Source organism: Ranitomeya imitator, chromosome 3, assembly GCF_032444005.1.
Source record: "Ranitomeya imitator isolate aRanImi1 chromosome 3, aRanImi1.pri, whole genome shotgun sequence".
Taxonomy (NCBI): Eukaryota; Metazoa; Chordata; class Amphibia; order Anura; family Dendrobatidae; genus Ranitomeya; species Ranitomeya imitator.
In genome coordinates this window covers 436,457,575-436,480,260 of record NC_091284.1, presented here as the reverse complement: position 1 = coordinate 436,480,260, position 22,686 = coordinate 436,457,575, and the positions used below count along the sequence as shown (strand labels likewise).

The 22,686-nt window shown below is 43.7% G+C and overlaps 1 protein-coding gene across 3 annotated transcripts in view; it reads right to left on the bottom strand.

Annotated features, from left to right (window-relative positions):
- The window catches only part of BEND2 (BEN domain containing 2), a 90,412-nt gene extending 88,621 nt beyond the window's left edge, over positions 1-1,791 (bottom strand). For all 3 annotated transcript variants that reach the window (XM_069757329.1, XM_069757328.1, XM_069757330.1), the window contains exon 1: positions 1,655-1,791. The gene's annotated coding sequence lies outside the window, so the exon portion shown is untranslated. The remainder of the gene's footprint in view (positions 1-1,654) is intronic.
- Between the last annotated feature and the right edge of the window lie 20,895 nt (positions 1,792-22,686).

Genomic DNA, 22,686 nt, shown 5'->3' with positions numbered 1-22,686 from the left:
AGGAAGGGGCAAACACTTTTTCACACCACTGTATATAGTGTGTTGCGTGTGTGTACATGTATACACACAGTGGGGAAAATAAGTATTTGATACATTACCGATTTTGCAAGTTTTCCCACCTCCAAAGAATGGAGAGGTCTGTAATTTTTATTGTAGGTACACTTCCACTGTGAAAGACTTTTTAAAACAATCCAGCAAATCACATTGAATGATTTTACATAATTAATTTGCAAGTGCTTTATCGCATGAAATAAGTATTTAGTACAATAGAAAAACAGAACTCAGTATTTGGAACAGAAACCTTTGTTTGCAATTACAGAGGTCAGACGTTGCCTGTAGTTCTTGACCAAGTTTGCGCACACTGCAGCAGGGATTTTGGCTCACTCCTCTACACAGATCTTCTCCAGATCTTTCAGGTTTCGGGGATGTTGCTCGGCAACATTGCATTTCAGCTCCCGCCAAAGATTTTCTTCTGGGTTTTGCTCTGGAGACTGGCTAGGCCACTGGTCATCTTGTTCCCTTCGCAAAAAAGCACCCCCAAAGTATGATGCTTCCCCCACCATGCTTCACAGTTGGGCTGGTGTTCTTGTTGTTGTACTCATCCTTCTTCTTCCTCCAAACACGGCAAGTGGAGTAGATACCAAAAAGTTGATTTTTAGGTATTTTCTGACATATAAACCCCTCAAACTGACTTCAAATGTGATGTGGACCCTATAAAAATGGTTTTGTACATTTTGCTGGAAAAATGAGAAATTGCTGGTCAACTTTTAACCCTTATAACTTCCTAACAAAAAAAATGTTGGCTTCAAAATTGTGCTGATGTAAAGTAGACATGTGGGAAATGTTACTTATTATGTATTTTGTGTGACAAATCTGTGGTTTAAGAGCATGAAAATTAAAAGTTGGAAATTTGCGACATTTTCGCCAAATTTCAATTTTTTTTCACAAATAAAAGCAAGTCATATCAAAGAAACGTTACCGCTATCATGAAGTACAATATGTAAAAAAAAACTTTCAGAATCACTGGGATCCGTTGAAGCGTTCCAGAGTTATAACCTCATAAATGGACAGTGGTGAAAATTGTAAAAATTGGCCCGGTCATTAACGTGCAAACCACCCTTGGGGGGTAAAGGGTTAAAGATAAGCTAACAGGCCTGGAGAGCCAGAGTTCTTGCTGCTCGGTAGGTGACCAAATACTTATTTTATTTTTTTTTTTTAGATTTTTGTCTCTCACAGTGGAAGTGTACCTACGATAATAATTACAGACCTCGCCATTCTTTGTGGGTGTGAAAACTTGCAGAATCGGCAGGATATCAAACACTTATTTTTCCCACTTTATATAATGGTTGTGTGCATGATATATACACAGACACACAATAGTACACATGGATAGACACACTGAAATCTATAGGTGTATGTATAGATGACAGTGTGTGTGGTTATACATAGTTACATAAGTGCACATAATCTCACACACACACTTCTGTGTGTACACATTCTGCATAAGCCCCTAGTGTGGGAGCCCCCAGCTCTCCGCACACACACCGTCCCACTTCCCGGGGGCTGCCTGCAGTGATCATTGTGTACACTGGCCGCACAGCGCACGCACACGGTATACGGGGACTGGGCGGGGGAGGGGAGGACTGCTCCTCACCACATCCAGCAGCAGCCACAGAGGGAGGACACTATACCGGACCGGAGTACAGAGGCCAGGCGGCGGCGTGCGGTCACGTATCCGGGCTCCAGCGGGCGACGGCACAGATTAGACTACTCTAGTCTGGTAAAGGACCTTTGATGATGTCATGGTCATGTGACCGGTCACGTGAGGAGGAGGAGGAGGAGTCCGAGCCTGTACAGCGGCGGCAGTGCCGTGTGGCCAGTGCACAGCTGTGCTTGGCGGAGAGTGCGCTGCACCTGGTGAAAGCATGAAGTGATTGGTACCTGAGGAAGGAGCACAGGTTTCCTGGAGATCCTAACCATGGAACACGTGCAGACTATAGTACAATATAATGGCTGTGACTTGTAGTCCTCCCTGTGCTAGTCAGGTGGGGAATGAGCACAGAATACGTGCTGACTACAGCAGAATGACACCACGTACAGTGGGACCTGTGCATACAATCGGTTATCTAAGGGGAATGTGCAGATTGTTGATTCAGACTGAAGGCAGAAAAACCACAAAGTAACACGGAACAAAGGCTACTTTCACACTGGCGTTTTTTGCCAGACGTCGCAATGCGTCGTTTATGGCAAAAAACGCATCCTGCAAAGTTGTTTGCAGGATGCGTTTTTGCCCCATAGATTAACATTAGCGACGCTTTGCCACACGTCGCAACCGCCGTGCGACGGTTGCGCCGTGTTGTGGCGGACCGCCGGGAGCAAGAAACGTTACATGTAACGTTTTTTGCTCCTGACGGACCGCTTTTTCCGACCACGCATGCGCGGCCGGAACTCCGCCCCCACCTCCCTGCACCTCACAATGGGGCAGCGGATGCGCCAGAGAATGCATCCGCTGCACCCGTTGTGCAGTGCGTCAAACGCTGGCATCGGAATCTCTGCCCGACGCATTGCGATGGGGAGATTCCGACGCTAGTGTGAAAGTAGCCTAAGGCCGACTATGTGTTCCGCCTTGGATTCCTTAAAGTCCCCTTTCTGGTGACAGCGTTACACCCTTGGCGTCAGTGGAGTAACGAGTCCGCTGGACCCCGATGCAAACTTTGGTGGAAGCGCATGCAGTTGAAGTTTGTGCCGCCGTCGGGGGTCCCTCACCGCGCAGGCCCAGCTTCAATCTCTGCCATTGTTACACCCTTGGTATTCTCTGAAGCAGCTTCATCGGGTAGCCACCTGGCATGGCTTTCCAGCAGTCTTGAAGGACTTCCCGGAGGTGCTGAGCGCTTCTCTGTTTCTCTGCTTTGCCTTCACTTCGTGGTCTAACTCATTCCAAACCACCTCAATTGGGCTGAGGTCAGGTAGTTATGGAGGCCATGTCATCTGGTGCCACACTCCATCCCTCTCCTTCTGGGCCACATAGTCCTTAGAGATGTTTTGAGTCATTGTTCTATTGTGCAGATGAGAGGATGAAGGGTGGCACTCCGTGGTCTGTAGTTGGTAAATAACGTCGTTATTGTATGCACAAAGAAGACATGGAGACGGGAGGGAGAGTGGGTCACCGTGTGGACAAAGATTGTTTTGCGTACACACTGCTCTTCAACGGGTCCAGCTACCGGTTACCTTTCATCCCTTGGGAGTCAGTGTTCTATTGTAACACAAATGCTGGTCCCATTAAGTGGAAGCCAGATGGGATGGCACGTTGTTCTAGAATGATGTAGTAGCCATGCTAGGCAAGTGTGCCTTGAAGTTAGAGTAAATCCCCACAAATGCACCATGACACCGCCCCATCAATGTTTCTGGTGGGCACCAGACATGCAGAAAACATCTGCTCACCTTCTCTTCTCCTCACAAAGATACTGTGGTTGGTTCAACAAATTTTCACTGCGCATTTCACTGTGGTTTTACAACTGTGATTTTCTATTGGAGCAGTTGTAAAACCGCTGCGGAATCCGCAGAAAGAAGCGACATGCTGCGGAATGTAAACCGCTGCGTTTCCGTGCAGTTTTTCCGCAGCATGTGTACAGCGATTTTTGTTTCCCATAGGTTTACATTGAACTGTAAACTCATGGGAAACTGCTGCGGATCCGCAGCGTTTTCCGCAGCGTGTGCACATACCTTTAGAATTAGGTTATGTGCACACGGTGCGGATTTGGCTACGGATTCGCAGCAGTGTTCCATCAGGTTTACAGTACCATGTAAACATATTGAAAACAAAATCCGCTGTGCCCATGGTGCGGAAAATACCGTGCAGAAACGCTGCGTTGTATTTTTCGCAGCATGTCAATTCTTTGTGCGGATTTCGCAGCGTTTTACACCTGTTCCTCAATAGGAATCCGCAGGTGAAATCCGCACAAAAAACACTGGCTATCCGCGGTAAATCCGCAGGTAAAACGCAGTGCCTTTTACCCGCGGATTTTTCAAAAATGGTGCTGAAAAATCTCACACGAATCCGCAACGTGGGCACATAGCCTTAGGGTTAGGGTTGGAATTAGGGTTGTGGTTAGGGTTAGGGGTGTGTTGAGGTTAGGGTTGTGGTTAGGGGTGTGTTGGGGTTAGGGTTGTAATTAGGGTTATGGCTACAGTTGAGATTAGGGTTAGGGGTGTGTTGGGGTTAGTGTTGGAGGTAGAATTGAGGGGTTTCCACTGTTTAGGCACATCAGGGGTCTCCAAACGCAACATGGCGCCACCATTGATTCCAGCCAATCTTGTATTCAAAAAGTCAAATGGTGCTCCCTCACTTCCGAGCCCCGACGTGTGCCCAAACAGTAGTTTACCCCCACATATGGGGTATCACCGTACTCAGGAGAAACTGGACAACAAATATTGGGGTCAAATTTCTCCTGTTACCCTTGGGAAAATTAAAAAATTCTGGGCTAAAAAATTATTTTTGAGGAAAGAAAACTTATTTATTATTTTCACGGCTCTGCGTTATAAACTTCTGTGAAGCACTTGGGGGTTGAAAGTGCTCACCACATATCTAGATAAGTTCCTTTCGGGGTCTAGTTTCCAAAATGGGGTCACTTGTGGGGGGTTTCTCCTTTTTAGCCACATCAGGGGCTCTGCAAACGCAACGTGATGCCCGCAGACCATTCCATCAAAGTCTGCATATCAAAACGTCACTACTTCACTTCCGAGCCCCGGCATGTGCCCAAACAGTGGTTTACCCCCACATATGGGGTATCAGCGTACTCAGGAGAAACTGGACAACAACTTTTGGGGTCAAATTTCTCCTGTTACCCTTGGGAAAATAAAAAATTGCGGGCTAAAAAATCATTTTTGAGAAAATAATTTTTTTTATTTTCATGGCTCTGCGTTATAAACTTCTGTGAAGCACTTGAGGGTTCAAAGTGCTCACCACACATCTAGATTAGTTCCTTTGGGGGTCTAGTTTCCAAAATGGCGTCATTTGTGGGGGATCTCTAATGTTTATGCACACAGGGGCTCTCCATGGTGTCCGCTAATGATTGGAGCTAATTTTCCATTTAAAAAGCCAAATGGCGTGCCTTCCCTTCCGAGCCCTGCCGTGCGCCCAAACAGTGGTTTACCCCCACATATGGGGTATCTACGTACTCAGGACAAACTGGACAACAACATTTGGGGTCCAATTTCTCCTTTTACCCTTGGCAAAATAGGAAATTCCAGGCTAAAAAATCATTTTTGAGGAAAGAAAAATTATTTTTTATTTTCATGGCTCTGCGTTATAAACTTCCGTGAAGCACCTGGGGGTTTAAAGTGCTCAATATGCATCTAGATAAGTTCCTTGGGAGGTCTAGTTTCCAAAATGGGGTCACTTGTGGGGGAGCTCCAATGCTTAGGCACACAGGGGCTCTCGAAACGCGACATGGTGTCCGCTAAAGAGTGCAGCCAATTTTTCATTCAAAAAGTCAAATGGCGCTCCTTCCCTTCCAAGCCCTGCCGTGCGCCCAAACAGTGGTTTATCCCCACATATGAGGGATCAGCGTACTCAGGACAAATTAGACAACAACTTTCGTGGTTCAGTTTCTCCTTTTACCATTGGGAAAATAAAAAAATTGTTGCTAAAAGATCATTTTTGTGACTAAAAAGTTAAATGTTCATTTTTTCCTTCCATGTTGCTTCTGCTGTTGTGAAGCACCTGAAGGGTTAATAAAGTTCTTCAATGTGGTTTTGTGCACCTTGAGGGGTGCAGTTTTTAGAATGGTGTCACTTTTGGGTATTTTCAGCCATATAGACCCATCAAACTGACTTCAAATGTGAGGTGGTCCCTAAAAAAAAATGGTTTTGTAAATTTCGTTGTAAAAATGAGAAATCGCTGGTCAAATTTTAACCCTTATAACTTCCTAGCAAAAAAAAATTTTGTTCCCAAAATTGTGCTGATGTAAAGTACACATGTGGGAAATGTTATTTATTAACTATTTTGTGTCACATAACTCTCTGGTCTAACAGAATAAAAATTCAAAATGTGAAAATTGCGAAATTTTCAAAATTTTCGCCAAATTTCCGTTTTTATCACAAATAAACACAGAATTTATTGACCTAAATTTACCACTAACATGAAGCCCAATATGTCACGAAAAAACAGTCTCAGAACCGCTAGGATCCATTGAAGCGTTCCTGAGTTATTACCTCATAAAGAGACACTGGTCAAAATTGCAAAAAACGGCAAGGTCTTTAAGGTCAAAATAGGCTGGGTCATAAAGAGGTTAAAAAAAACCACAAAAAACTAACTGCGTAAGGACGCAGCGCATGATCCGCATAGATCTGCATGGGCAGTACGGTGACGCAGTGGATAGCACAGCAGCCTTGCAGCGCTGGAGTCCTGGGTTCAAACAAGGAGTTTGTATGTTCTCCCCGTGTTTGTGTGGGTTTCCTCCAGGTTCTCCGGTTTCCTCCCACATTCCAAAGACATACTGATAGGGAATTTAGATTCTGAGCCCCAACGGGGACAGCGATGATAATGTGTACAAAATGTAAAGCGCTGCGGAATATGTTAGCGCTATATAAAAATAAAGATTATTATTATCTGCTTGCGTACATATCTTTAACATGGTGAACGCAGGGACATGCGTTTGCAGGCATTCTCGGTGTGTGGTGTTTTCCGGCGAATGCAACATGTCAAATATTGCGCAATCATGCGGATGAGTGCGTCAAAACAACGCATTACTGTCTATGAGAACGCATTGGTACGCAGACTGCGTGTTAGGGCTCGCGGAACACACCAAATAGTAGAATAAGGTGCGTTCTCAGCACGGAGTCCACCGTGCAGAGATGGAACCTGCTGCCAAGTAATGACGGACTATATGGCGGTACAATGTGACTACACACACGGGTTAATTTCACCCTGTTTGAAGGAAGCAAACCCTGTTAAGTCACAGGGCCGCGGTACCGCACACAAGAGCACAAGCAAGGATTCTCTGAGCTCAGTCATAAGACTTGGGATCTGAGTCTGTGTAGACTACTTGCGGTCGACACCGCAACTGGGGTGTCAGCGTAACCAAAATAATAACTAAAGAATGCACGAGAGTGCGTGCGGTACCGCCCTGGCGGATGCCACTAACCACCCAGGCTTGGGGCAGGAAAGCGCTGTGAAAGCGCACGGCGCCGCACTGGCGGACACAGCAACTAGATGCTGTATTGGTGTGTAACGTGCTGTTGGGTAAGTTGGGCGCTAGACAGCAATCATACACCTTCCGCGAACAGTCGTCCAATTGGGATGGTTTTTTAAAGAACGACTTTCACTCACAACACACACACGTTTACAAATGTACATTAGTGCATGGCCGTGCGATCATGCGAGCTTTAAATAGCTGCAGCACGTATAGGACCTTTCAAAGAAGGACCAATGGAATTGCTGCAGTACCTGAGCATGTGACCCTAGATCTCCACTGATAGATCTTGCCCTGGGCATGCTCAGTGTGCAAAGCAGAAGTTAGTCCTAGTACCTACAGGACCTTCCGTGAGAAGGACTAATGGAAGTCGCTGGAGTACCTGAGCATGTGACCCTAGATCTCCACTGAGAGATCTTGCCCTGGGCATGCTCAGTGTGTGCAAAGTAGGACTTAGTCCCAGAAGCGTCTGCTCGCCGCTGCCCAGCACTGGCTTCAATGGCAGAAGCTGGGAAAGCAGCAGTAACCCTATGCCCAGAGTGAGACTGAGCAAGACGCTGGGACTGACGTCTCCGCTGAGCAGACTCCACTGCAGCTGGAGAAGAATGGGAGACTGCAGCAGAGATGGTTCGAGATTCCCCCTGTGCAGAGGCGGGAACTCAACACCTAACACTGTGCATGTCCAGGAAATTATTTCATCACCTCCACCATGCGCATAAACAACGCAAATGTAAAAACACATTTTTACGCATGCACACGCAGCTTTTTTTTGCGTCATGCGTAAGATAATGCAGAGTAAAAGCACAGTGTAAGCATGTGTTTGCATACGTTTTGGCATGTGTTTGCGCATGCAGATGATACTCTGTGCACAGAAACGCTAATGTGAACCAGCCTTAGGGCTTAATCATACATCAGTTTTTCACGTACAAGTTCTATCCTTGTTTTTCACAGACAGCACTCATACCTAGTATCATCTGTGGGGGGCTGTTCACATGACCAATTTTTAATTTTATTTTTGCACACTGAGTGGTCTTTGCAAAATCACAGACACATGTCTGGTATTGCTTCAGAGTGTCTTATCAAAATCAGCAAAGCAAGCCTGTGAGAGAAAAAAAAAACAGCCAGCACTCAGATGTCATTGGCTGCTTCATAGGAAAAGGTGGAGACACTTATTTTTTTCTCGTTGGGAAAAAAACTAATGAAACGCAGACGAAACTCAGATGCAATGTGGAAGATCTGATGAAACGCTACAAAGAATCACTGCTGAAACAAGGACAGATCTTCTCATACATGAACAAACCGTCCGTCTGAATGAGCTCTTCCTCGCCCTTCCCAGGTTCAGGTTTATTGTCTGCACAACTGACCACTGGATACAATACCTGAGCTCAGCAGCTTCACGTGGACTGACGCCATGAGTCGCCCATAGCCAATGATCTCACCGACTGGCTGCAGCGCTGAGATGTGACGTGAGCACTGCAGACAATGACAGGCACCAGGAACTGTCACGGATAATCAGCTCTGGTCCCGGGAGGCTGAGAAAAAAACTTGTGAGAAGGGTTTTATGAAATTGGAAAACTCCTTTAATTAACGACTAATACATGTTACTATGGGTTTGAGCAGCAAATTAAAAACCTATAACTTACTGCTTTTTATAAACTGATAAAATCAGTGTTGAGCTATGTTCAATTGCAGTGGCATTTTTTAATGCAAATTAAAAGCTGCATTTTACAGTACAAGCTGAAGCTGAGAATTTGAGAACGGCAGCGGGTTTTTTTTAGTCTGCAGCATGTCCGTTCTTTCAGTGTTTTCCACTGTGTTGCCCACAGAAAGTTATGAAAAATATGCAATAACTGTTTTTGCAGCATTTTTAAAGCATTTTTTGGAAATAAAATCAACTTTATTAAACAAGTTATGTACACAAAACACGTGTAATCCATAGCCAATAAAATGTAGTAAACTAATGCAGCAAACTGGCGTTTTGAACACAGTAGTTTTACTGCCAAGAGAGCAGGTTTTGACTTCAGAAACAAACCGCTGCAAAAACGCTGTGTGTGCACATAGCCTTAAGGAGAATTATGATCCGCCAATTGGTTCGGCCCTCCACAACAGTCCCAGTTTCTTATGTGGCCCCTTGAAAAAATTAATTGTCCACCCCTAATGTACACGGATCAGTCATCCTGGTCCCATCCCAGAGAAACAGCCCCAAAGCATGATGTTGCCACCCCCATGCTTTACAGTAGGTATGGTGTTCTTTGGATGCAACTAAGCATTCTGTCTCCTCCAAACACGACGAGTTTTGTTTCTACCAAACAGTTCTACTTTGGTTTCATTAGACCATAAGACCATAAGTGTCATGATTAAGGGAGCTTAGTCTCCAGAAACGCGTTGAGATTCACATCCACATGGTTTGTGCTGAAAGTTTGTATCCTCTATGCTACAAGTTTGTGAATAAAGAAATAATATTTTCACGGATTCGGTGAAGCTGGATATTCTTCTTCATAAGACATTCTCCCAATACTCTTCTGGATAATCCAAATGCTCTCTAGCAAACTTCAGACGGGTCCAGACATGTACTAGATTAAGCAGTGGGACACGTCTGGCACTGCAGGGTCTGAGTCCCTGGTGGTGTAGTGTGTTACTGATGGCAGCCTTTGTTATGGTGGTCCCAGCTCTATGCAGGTCATTCACTAGGTCCCCCCGTGTGGTTCTGGGATTTTTGCTCACCGTTCTTGTGATCATTTTGACCCCACGGGGTGAGATCTTGCGTGTAGGCCCAGATCGAAGGAGATTATCAGTGGTCTTGTATGCCTTCCATTTGCTTATTATTGCTCCCACAGTTGATTTCATCACACCAAGCTGGTTGGCTATTGCAGATTCAGTCTTCCCAGCCTGGTGCAGGGCTACAATTTTGTTTCTGGTGTCCTTTAACAGCTCTTTGGTCTTCACCATAGTGGAGTTTGGAGTGTGACTGTTTGAGGTTGTGGACAGGTGTCTTTTACACTGATAACAAGTTCAAACAGATGTCATTACTACAGGTATTGAGTGAAGGACAGAGGAGCCTCTTAAAGTAGAAGTTACAGGTCTGTGAGAACCAGAAATCTTGCATGTTTTTAAGTGACCAAATACTTATTTTCCACCATAATTTGCAAAATAAATCTTGCCAAATTAGACCAGGTGATTTTCTGAATTTGCTTTCTCAATTTTCTCTCATCTTTTTAAGTGGGAGAACTTGCACAATCGGTGGCTGACTAAATACTTTTTTTCCTTACTGTATATTGCTCCATACAGTATAATGAGCCATATATAATGCTCCATACAAAATGGGCCCCATATTGTGTTCCATACAGAATGAGATCCATACAGAGCTCCATACAGTAATATGGGCCCCATATAGTGCTCCATACAAAATGGACCTCATAATGCTCCATGCATTAAAAAAAATAATCAAATACTTACCTCTCCTTCTTCCCTCGCTACTGCAGTCTCCTCAGCGTCTTCTGACTCACTGCACTGCTCAGGGCATAGGGCATGCTGTAATGGCATCATCGCGCCCCCTGCCCCGAGACTTCAGAGTCACAAGATGCGGAAGAGATCGGACCTGCGGAGAAACGGAGAGGTAAGTATGTGGGGTGGCCCCGAATCACGGGCCCCATAGCGTGTCGGGTGGTGAATCCAACCCTTCCTACCTGCAATGGCCCCCCTCAACTTCTGAGCGTGGAGCCGAGGGCAACCGCCCCCTTCTTACCTCCCAAGAACTATGCTACTGCCTTGTGCAGAACAAAATATTAGCAGAGCTAAGAATTTCTGCCTGTGATACTGCCACCTGCTGGCTACTCTTGATATACTGTTTATCAAGCATATATCAAGAAATGAAGACAAAACACAAAGAAATTCAGGAAACTCCCAGTGAGTTTTAGCAAGAAAAAGCACAGGATCATGCTCCTGCTGAACATCAAGTAAATATGCAGGAGGAAAAAGATCCAACTTTATTTGGTAATTCATAAAAAAAATAGAACATCTTTAATAATTAAAATATTATGATACAACTATGCATAGGTGAGGTTGGTGATAAGGGGTGTGATGGGGAATGAAAAAAATGAACCGAATGGTTTGTGAATGCCTGGTGCGTTCTTAGACTCAATCTGAATAAAGTTGGAAAAGGATGGGTGGGAATATAAGAATTAGCCTAATTAGTTAATTGAGAAACACATGAGGAAAATTCTCAAGGGACAAACATATGTTATACAGTTGTGCTCAAAAGTTTACATTCTCCAGCAGAATTTTTGCTTTCTTGGCCTTTTTCAGAGAATATGAATAACGCCAAAACTTTTTCTCCACTCATGGTTAGTGGTTGGGTGAAGCCATTTATTGTCAAACTGCTGTGTTTTCTCTTTTTAAATCATAATGACAACCCAAAACATCTAAATGACCCTGATCAAAAGTTCACATAGCCCATTTCTTAATACCGTGTATTGCCCCCTCTAACAGAAATGACAGCTTGAAGTCTTTTGGGGTAGTTGTGGATGAGAAATAATAGATAAACTTCAGTACACAAGAGAATACAACCAATGAAATTTTATTCCAAAATTGATTCAGAGGGTGAGACTCAGGTTAACAAAAAATTTTTTTGCGGATTCTCACAGACATATGTTAAATTCAACGTTTCGGATGTCTAGCCTTTTTCAAGAAATGTCTGTTTTCTGTAATATATACAAACATGAGTATATCCACATAGGGTTAATACAGTGAGAAACAAACTTAATATAGAGAGAATAGTCTTAATCTGGTCATCTGAATTACAGGAAGCCAATAACTAAAAATAAGTGAGATCATACGTGAAATATATACACTATTCTATGATACAATTATTATAACCATACATCCTCTGTGTTAGTTACAGAAAAAACAACGGTGAGAGAAACCTTTCACAGGTATCAATAAATATAAGTGGCATAAGAAGATAGTGCATACTCAAATGAATGGACGGAAAATTTTAGAAAAAACAATATATAATACTTTACTTGTATTAGCTCCTCTTTGGGAGAGAGTGTATAAATCACACTGTAGGAAAAAAAGAAGAATATTGAAAGCGGTCCGTGCCACAATTGTGGCCACAAAAAAGGGATACAAAAAGTATGGTAATGCTGATAAAGTTACCTGCTAATATTGGCAAAAGGAAAAATAATGCCCGTATGGTTGATGCTGCGGGATCCGGGGAAAACACGCTGGAGGATGAGCAGTGGTGAGTCTAAGTGACGTAATGAACCGGCATTTATATGTTTCCGGTGAAAGTAAACTAAAAAGTACTTCCGGTAAAGGATAGAAAAAAGTTTCATGTGCAAAGGGCGCATGTGCCAGTCGGAAGGAGCCGAATGTTTTCGTGAAGAATCGGAATCTACGGGTGGTAGGTGCGCATGCGTACACAAGATGGACGTAGGGTGTACACCGCAGGGTAATCCGGGAAAAGCTAAGTCTCTCCAGCTAGATGATGAGTGCGCATGCGTTGACTATACGGAGTCCTCCGGAAAAAGCTGACTGACTCAGTCATGAGTCAGTGTAATGGGATGATGAGTGCGCGTGCAAGGATTTATCTTGGGTAGCCGCCTGCATGCTGTGAAGATAATAATAAAAAATTTAATAACAAAAGGTTAACTGCCGCAATCAATTTATATAAATACCTAGTGTTATCATGTGAAATACCTATTAACAAAAATAAAACTACTTAATAGAAATATATGAGCATGTACTAGATTCTGTGTAAGTATGTATTAATACATACACTATGTTTAATAAATCTTAACATATAGTTTTATATATTACGTATATTGCCGGACTGAGATTCTGAAGTTATAGTATTTACCATATTAGACAATTAAGAAACAACAATGATGGAGTCCACAGAGTCAAGGATATGTCACCGTTAGGAAGCATTAAAATATCATTTAATATGAAATTTCATATTCTCTATTGAGACCGAGTGGAGCTAGAGTTTGAAGTGTAAAGATACAGAAGGACTCACGTTCCTTCAATCATTTAACTCTATCTCCTCCTCTTCTAGAAATGGTAACTGTTGTGAATTCTGTTGTCAAGCTCCCTCCTGTGGTCATGAATGGTACTTCGGCTGGTTCTGTCCATGGGCTTCCTCTGGTGGTTGTGAGTGGAGCTGCGGCTTCTGAGTTTCCTTCCACAGGTGACGAGGTTAATTCGTTAGCTGGCTGCTCTATTTAACTCCACTTAGATCTTTGCTCCATGCCACCTGTCAATGTTCCAGTATTGGTCTTGCTCTCTCCTGGATCATTCTTGTGACCTGTCTTCCCAGCTGAAGCTAAGTTACTGCTTGTTTTTCTCTGGTTTGCCATTTTTCTGTCCAGCTTGCTATTTTGATTTTTGTCTTGCTTGCTGGAAGCTCTGGGACGCAGAGGAAGCGCCTCCGCACCGTGAGTCGGTGCGGAGGTTCTATTTGCGCCCTCTGCGTGGTCTTTTTGTAGGTTTTTGTGCTGACCGCAAAGTTACCTTTCCTATCCTCTGTCTGTTCAGTAAGTCGGGCCTCACTGTGCTAAATCTATTTCATCTCTGTGTTTGTAATTTTCATCTTTACTCACAGTCATTATATGTGGGGGGCTGCCTTTTCCTTTGGGGAATTTCTCTGAGGCAAGGTAGGCTTTATTTTTCTATCTCTAGGGCTAGCTAGTTTCTTAGGCTGTGTCGAGTTGCATAGGGAGCGTTAGGAGCAATCCACGGCTATTTCTAGTGTGTGTGATAGGATTAGGGATTGCGGTCAGCAGAGTTCCCACGTCTCAGAGCTCGTCCTATATTATTAGTAACTATCAGGTCATTCCGTGTGCTCTTACCCACTAGGTCCATTATTGTCCTTACCACCAGGTCATAACAGGTAACATGGTCAATGACCTGATATTTGAGTTGGATGATACCAAGATTATGTTGATGAAAGTGTGCTGGGATAGGAAGAAGTGTTCTTCCACACCTAATGGTAGACTTATGTTGAGAGATACGGTCTCGGATATGCTGAGTTGTCTCACCCACATATCCGAGACCGCATGGAAACTTTATTAAGTAAACGACATAGGAAGAATCACACGTAAAATGGCCCTTGATGGGGTATCTACAACCAGAATGGGGATGTGTAAAGGAATCTCCCTTGGTAATATTGGAGCACTGAAGGCAGTTCAGACATGGAAAAGTCCCATTACAAGGTGTACTGAGAAGTCTTTGTATGAATCCCTTATTGGATGGGCCTTCATCTGCTCTTACAAGATAATTTCTGATATTCTGGGATCTTTTATTACAAACAATGGGTTTAGATTTAAATTCCGTGATTTGAGGATAGGCATTCTGTAGAATACCCAAATGTTTAAGTATACATTGGTTAACACGATAATTAAAAGGATGAAGCGTGTTAACAAAGGCCAATCTTGGTGTCTTACGATCTGTGGTTGTTCTCTGGATTTCACTGGTTCTGTTAGTTAAAGAATAATCTGGGTATCCTCTATTGGAAAATTTCTTATTCATCTCACTATGTCTGATATAACGTGTGTTCGGATTGGACACTATCCTATCAATCCTATCATGCTGAGATTTTGGGAGTGCTTTCTTAACATGTTTAGGATGACAACTATCATCAACAAACTGTTTCTGTCCGTTGGTTTGACATATAGGTTTGTTTAGATATTTCTGTCATCCTTGATAATCACCATTGTGTCTAAGAAATGCATAGATTTGAAATCATGATTAATGGAAAATGTTAAACCAGGTACACATGAGTTCAGATCATTGTAAAAAGAGAGGAGGGTCTCCTCATGCCCAGTCCAAATGATGAAAATGTCATCTATATAGCGCCGCCAATATATTACATGTGACATAAAACTGGGATGAGGGTATACATATGTTATTTTGAATTGTCCCATAAATATGTTGGCGTATGGTGGTGCCACATTGGACCCCATAGCCGTGCCCTTTTTCTGTATATAAAATTGATCTTCAAAGAGAAAAAAATTACGAGTGAGAATTAGTGTAAGTAAATCCTTACAAAACTTGAGTTGATGGTTATTAAGACCAGTATTTTGGGAGAGAAAGGACATAACTGATTCTATACCGTCTTGATGTCTTATGCTGGTATACAGACTGTTTACATCCATGGTTACTAACTTGCAACCATTTGGTAGGCTACCAATATCTTTTAAGGATGTCAAAAAATCTGTTGTATCTTTTAGAAACGATTTAATGAGTGGTATTGGGGGGACAGAATTTTCTCCAAAGTAATAGCTAGAGGGGAAAGGATGGAGTTGGTGGAGGCAACTATGGGACGTCCAGGAGGTTTTGATGGATGTTTGTGAATTTTTGGGAGGGTATAAAAAAATGGTACTACCGGATAGTGATTGATTAAGAATTCCCCTAATTTTTCATCTATTGTTCCTAATTTACTATAGTGGATTACAAGATCCTTAATTTCTCTAGCTATGTCAAAGGTAGGATTGTTATTAATAGGTTGTTATGTTTCAGAATCATTAAGTTGTGTACGTATTTCCTCCATGTAGTAAGTACGGTCTAGTATTACTATGGAGCCCCCCTTATCTGCGGGTTTTATGATTAACTCTTTGTTTCCTTTTAGTGTCATAAGGGCCTTATGCTCGTCATAAGAGAGATTGAGTTTGACATGTAACTGACCCCTCTATATAGACTCCAAAACAGTTGTAACATCTTTTTTAACAATTTCAATATATGTTTCAACTGGATGGTATAAACGTTGATGTTGAAAAGAAGTCGGATTAAGCAAGTTCAGATTTTTTAAGGAAAAAAATGGTCCCTGTAGGTTCGGATGTTGATACTCTAACAGTAGGTAGATTAGAAAAGTGGGCCTTCAGTCTTACATTTCTAAAAAAAAGGTCTTGATCAAGCTGGAAAGTGTTGAAACTTGGTACTGGACAGAAAGTGAGTGAGTTGTGGATGAGGTTCTTTATTTTCTCTTATAGTAAAGCTGTCCACATTTCTTTGCAAAAAGCCTCCCGTTCCTGTAAATTCCTGGGCTGTCTAGCATGAACTGGGCGCTTTATATCTCCCCAGAGTTGCTCAATGATATTGAGGTCAGAAGACTGAGATGGCCACTCCAGAACCTTCACTTTGTTCTGCTGTAGCCAATGACAGGTCGACTTGGTCTTGTGTTTTGGATCACTGTCATGTTGAAACGTCCAAGTACGTCCCATGCGCAGCTTCCGGGCTAATGATTGCAAATTTGCCTCCAGTATTTGCTGATAATGTGCTGCATTCATCTTTCCTTCAACTTTGACCAAGGTTCCTGTGCCTTTGTATCTCACACATCCCCAAAACATCAGCGATACACCTACGTTCTTTACAATATAAATAGTGTTCCTTTCATCACTGGCCTTGTTGACCTCTCTCCAAATGTAACGTTTATGGTTGTGGCCAAAAAGTTTAATTTTGGTGTTTAGTAGCCATTCAAACCCATTTGTGTAAACTTCTGTGCATGTTATTGGGCCAATATCACCAGGGTATGTGAACTTTTGATCAGAGTCATTTAGATGTTTTGGGTTGTCATTAAGATTTAAAGAGAGAAAACAGTAGTTTTACAATTAATGGCTTCACCCAACTACTAACCATGAGTAGAGAATATGTTTCGGTGTTATCATTCATATTCTCTGAAAAAAGGCCAAGAAAGCAAAAATTCTCCCAGGGTATGTAAACCAGGAGTGTCAAACTGCATTCCTCGAGGGCTGCAAACAGGTCATGTTTTCAGGATTTCCTTGTACTGCACAGGTGATAATTTAATCACAAACTCATTATTTGTGTAGGTGATTAAATTATCACCTGTGCAGTACAAGAAAATCCTGAAAACATGACCTGTTTGCAGCCCTCGAGAAATGCAGTTTGACACCCCTGATGTGAACTGTATTTTTAATATACAAAAATTAAAACCATGTTTGCCCATCAACCAGGCAAGGTGACATTTCTCTGATAGGTCCTATCCTCCTAAACATGCCTCTCTTGGCCTATAAGCCTACAATTTAAATGGGTTATAAATGTACAATTTTAAAGGGGCAAGTAGGAACCAACACTAATTAAAAGCACTTTTGGGCTGTTTGGAGGAGTGCAGAGTCAAAAAAAGAGGCAGTCACAACCTCCAATGGCAAACTGCAAGAAAAAAAACCTGGCCAGCACCTCCGTATAGTGTGAACAGGTGCAAGCTGCAATGACTGCATTACATTATTATTATTATACATTTTTATAGCGCCATTTATTCCATGGCGCTTTACATGTGAACGAGGCAAATATAGACAAGTACAATATACAGGATTAAAACAAGGCATACACAAGTACAGGAGGAGAGAGGACCCTGCCCGCGAGGGCTCAGTCTACAGGGGATGGGTGAGGATACATTAGGAGAGAGTAGAGCTGGTCATGCGGTGATTCAGTAGACTGGGGATCACTGCAGGTTGTAGGCTTGTCGGAAGAGGTGGGTCTTCAGGTTCCTTTTGAAGGTTTCCGTGGTAGGCGAGAGTCTGATGTGTTGGGGTAGAGGGTTCCAGAGTATAGGGGAAGCACGGGAGAAGTCTTGGATGCGGTTGTGGGAGGAAGAGATGAGAGAGGAGTAGAGCAGGAGATCATGAGATGATCGAAGGTTGCGTGTAGGTAGGTACCGGGAGACCATGTCACAGATGTATGGAGGAGACAGGTTGTGGATAGCTTTGTATGTCATTGTTAGTGTTTTGAACTGTAGCCTCTGGGCAATAGGAAGCCAGTGAAGGGCCTGGCAGAGAGGAGAGGCTGGGGAGTAACGGGGAGACAGGTGGATTAGTCGGGCAGCAGAGTGTAGGATGGATTGGAGGGTGCCAGAGTGCTAGAGGGGAGGCCAGAGAGTAGGAGGTTGCAGTAGTCGAGGCGGGAGATAAGGGCATATACTAGTGTTTTTGTGGTTTCATGGTCAAGGAATGCACGGATCCGGGAAATGTTTTTGAGTTGGAATCGGCAAGAGGAGGCAAGGGCTTGGATATGTGGCTTATAAGAGAGGGTAGAGTCAAGGATCACCCCGAGGCACCGAGCGTGCGGGACCGAGGAAAGTGAGCAGCCACTGACATTGATGGATGGGTCGGGTGGAGGGGTAGAATGAGGTGGGGGAAAGATGATGAATTCTGTTTTGTCCATGTTTAGTTTTAGAAAAAGAGCAGAAAAGAAGGATGAAATAGCAGACAGACATTGTGGGATTTTTGGCCAGTAAGGAAGTGAGGTCGGGTCCAGATAGGTAGATCTGCGTGTCATCAGCGTAGAGATGATATTGTAAACCGTGTGATTCTATGAGCTGTCCCAGGCCGAAGGTGTAGATGGAGAAGAGTAGGGGTCCTAGAACTGAGCCTTGGGGAACACCGACAGACAGGGGGCGAGATGAGGAGGTGGTGTGGGAGAGGGGGACACTGAATGTCCGGTCTGTTAGATATGATGAGATCCAGGATAGGGCCAAGTCTGTGATGCCAAGAGATGAGAGAATTTTTAACAGGAGGGAGTGGTCCACAGTGTCGAAGGCAGAAGACATCCAGGAGGAGGAGGAGGACAGAGTAGTGTCGCTTGCTCTTTGCGGTTAGTAGGTCTTTGGTCACTTTAGTCAGGGCAGTTTCAGTTGAGTGATGTGGTCGGAAGCCAGATAACATAACATACAAAAAGAGAGGCACAGTAACACTCTGTAAGAACCAAAATATATGCAAACACAAGATCTAGACTACACTGTTCTTGAATAAAATGTACTAACAAAGGTGGGTGGGTGAACCCCTGGGTGAAATCCGGAACGAATGCGATACAGCCATAACTAGACATATTAACAGTGTACACAGTGGCCGGTTGAGTAATATCTCATTTTGTATGGTGGAACTCATTACGCCAGATCTGAGAGGTTTGCCAGTACCCTTTTGTTAGGTCCAGGGTGGTAATATATCTGACTGGCCCTAGCCTCTCAATGAGCTCATCAACCCGAGGCATTGGATAGGCGTCGAACTTGGACATCTCATTTAGTTTCCTGTAGTCGTTACAGAAGTGCCATTGTCCATCCGGCTTCGGTACAAGGTCAGTAAGGCTGGACCAGCTCCTCTTTGACTCCTCAGTGATGCCCAGGCTCAACATTCTCCTCACCTCCTTGGAGATCACTTCACGGCAGGCTCCGGGCATCGAATATGGCTGTTGGTTTACCTTCATATGTGGTTCAGTCAGCATTTTGTGCTCCACAGCCAGCATACATCCTGGTAACTCTATAAAACAGGTCCCGGTTCTGCGGAAGTAACTCACATCACTGTTTTTTCTGGGCTGGCTATAGTGTCTCTACCACTGTGACATCCTCGACCCTGGCTTCAGGATTGGCCACTAAGCATGTGACTTCCACCGGATCCCCGTCTCGCCATAGTTTCAGCAGGTTAATGTGGTACACATGGTACAGCTTTCTTCTCCCTGGTTGGTGGGCCTTGTAGTTGACGTCACTCAAATTTTCAACCTCCTCGTATGGCCCTTGCCACTGGCCATAAATTTACTTTTCACCGTGTGGGTCAACAGCAACAGCTGGCCTCCAGGGCTTAACTATCTCAGTCTTGCCGACCGATTGTAGACCCTCACCTGGGCCTCTTGTGCTTGAAGGAGGCTATCCCTCACAATTGGCATCACTCTTCTGGTATGCATGGTCCCTCATCTCCATCCTGGTATACATGGTCCCCTCATCCTTTTCCTGGTATGCATGGTCTCCTCATTCCCATCCTTGTATGCATGGCTCCTCATCTCTATCCTAGTATGCATGGCCCCCTCATCCCTATCCTGGTATGCATGGTCTCCTCATCCCCATCCTTGTATGCATGGCTCCTTATCCCTATCCTGGTATGCATGGCCTCCTCATGCCTTTCCTGGTATGCATGGCCCCAATCAGTAAAACATTAAAAAACATCCTACTTATCTTCCTGTGCTCCTTCTCAGCATCTTGTTCTGATGCCAGCAGCTGATTTATGCTGGTAAGCAGCGCATGGCAATGACATTATGCGTTGCTTACAAGCAGAAGTCAGCTGCCGGAATACTCACTGCTCTCAATGCTGGGAATATGTGTGTGGAGAGCAGTGAATATTCATTGCTCATTAGTAGCAGGCACTGTAGCAGCAGGTGCTGTCTTCCTGCAGCGACCGGGCTTTCTCATGTGCCCGTTACTAAAGGGAATTAATATTTACTGTTCTCCAAGCCCATGGGAGTGGAGGGCAGTGAATATTCATTCCCTTAAGTAGCAGGCGCACGTTATCGTCCGGCAGCTGCATGAAGCCGGAGGCTGCGACTACTGTGCCCGCCATTAAAGAGAAATGAATATTCACTGCCAGCGCAGTGAATATTCATTTCTCTTTAGCAGCGGCACAGGCTTTAGCCACAGCAGCCGGCTCCTGCCTCCTCTGATCCGCTGCTCTGCTGCTGCCGCTCCCCCTCCATCTTGGACCCTGACTCAAGTATAAGCTAAGGAGGGCTTTTCAGCATTTAAAATATGATGAAAAACTCAGCTTATACTCGAGTACATACAGTATATAATTTTCTAATCCAGAATCATTCTGGTTTTGTGGTGCAGTATATTTGCATATACATATAACTCTCTAATCCAGTATCGATCTGTGCACTTGGTCTTGTATTGATCTGGTTACACAAATCTTCAAATCCAGTATTAGTCTGGCATTGTTCATCATCTTTTTTGTATATATGTGCATTGCTTTTGCCGAACATTGAATTGACAAAGCAGACATTTTCGGTCTGATTGACAAACCTTTTTGTACTAAAGACAGTAATAACCTTGTGAAATAATACAAACCTTCTGGAGGGAAGTTTTGAAACACATAGCTAAAATATGTAAACTACTACACCCTCCTTCTCTGACACTCATTTTCCTTCATTGGAAAGGAGACAAATCAAAATATAAAAATAAATCTCTACTGGCATTCCTTTTGTTGGCAGCTAAGCTCCTTATCCCAGCTCACTGGTTGGCTAAAAGTTGCCCGAGCCTCTCAGATTAGGCTAATAAAGTAGACCAGTTATACTATATAGAGAAAATTTCCGCATACACCTATTTTTCACAAGAGAGATTCTACACTACATGGGCTCCCTGGAAATCTTTTAGAACTAGTCATGAATACTTGGCTATCATTAATAATTAAGAGATTCTTCAGATGTATGGATCCCCCCCCAACTTAAACGTAAATACTCCGATGTACCTTAAACCTCCCCGTTTCTACCTTACGATAAGCCGGATGTTCTCCTTTTGAGGAGTCAACCCCAAACCCTGCTTACCCCAATCTTCTTCTTTCCCTCTTTCTATTTTTCTAAATTGTCTGCTGAATAGATGTTATATCAGTAAATTACTTATTCTAATTTCGAGTGTAGTCATCAGTAAGATATAAGCCATCGTAGAACGATCCTTCTTAAATGTTCTACTCTGTTGTAACTTTATTTTTAATCATTTGGTCATCACTGATAGTGTTTCTAATAAGATTAATCGACTACTTCAGCAATTTTGATTGTTATCTTACTGTTGTATCTTCATTGTCACTTATTGTTTGTTATATGTTCAAAATTTAATAAAAAGAAGTTTAAATAAAAAGACAGTAATAACCTTTATACATAGCATTTATCCAATCTAATTTATGGTCTTACTTTTACTGACTCTGTTTCTTTATGATTAGTTATTTTGCATTGTAGGGAATTGGGTGTTTTTTTTATCAATTATTAATAAATATAGTTTTATATCGAGAGGCTATCTCACCAACCAAATCTACAGCTACCCGCCTGAAAGGCTCTACAATGATGGGAAGAGTTACCAGTGTGGCTTTGAGGCACCTCCCCGCCTTAACCACCCCTTGACAGGTATCGCACAAACAGCAGTAGGCAACCACATCGGCCCTATCCTTCACCAGTAAAAATGTTGGGCTAGCCTGGCCTTTGTCCTAGTGATCTCTAGATGTCCGGCCATCAGAACCTCGTGTGCAATCAACAGCAACTGCTCCCTGAATGGATAGGGTACTACCAACTGTTGGTTCCTAGGTCACGCCTCCGGTGAACCATGCTGGTTCGTTATTTGGTACAGCCATCCATGGTCCCAGACCACCTGCTCAAGGTCTGAGTCCAAGGGAGGCTGTGCCACCTGCCCCTTGAGACCTTTCAGGCTATCGTCAGTTTCCAAAACTGTCTGAAACCACTGACTGGACGTGGCCAGAATGAATGTCAGTTCGCTGGAACTTGTCTCCTGGCACCTGTCTGACTCGGCAGCTACTTGTTCTCAAAGCGGGAAGCCGTCGGACCCCAGAGGATCTCATTGGGCCCCAGTGCTACCACTGCGCGTGACAGCGGCCACAGCCGCTGCAACCACGGGCGCTGCAACCACGGGTAGTGTCTGCTTCAGACCAAGTAGCTGATCCAAATGGACTAACCTGGCCCTCTGACATCCCGGTTGTGGAGGAACCCTGCA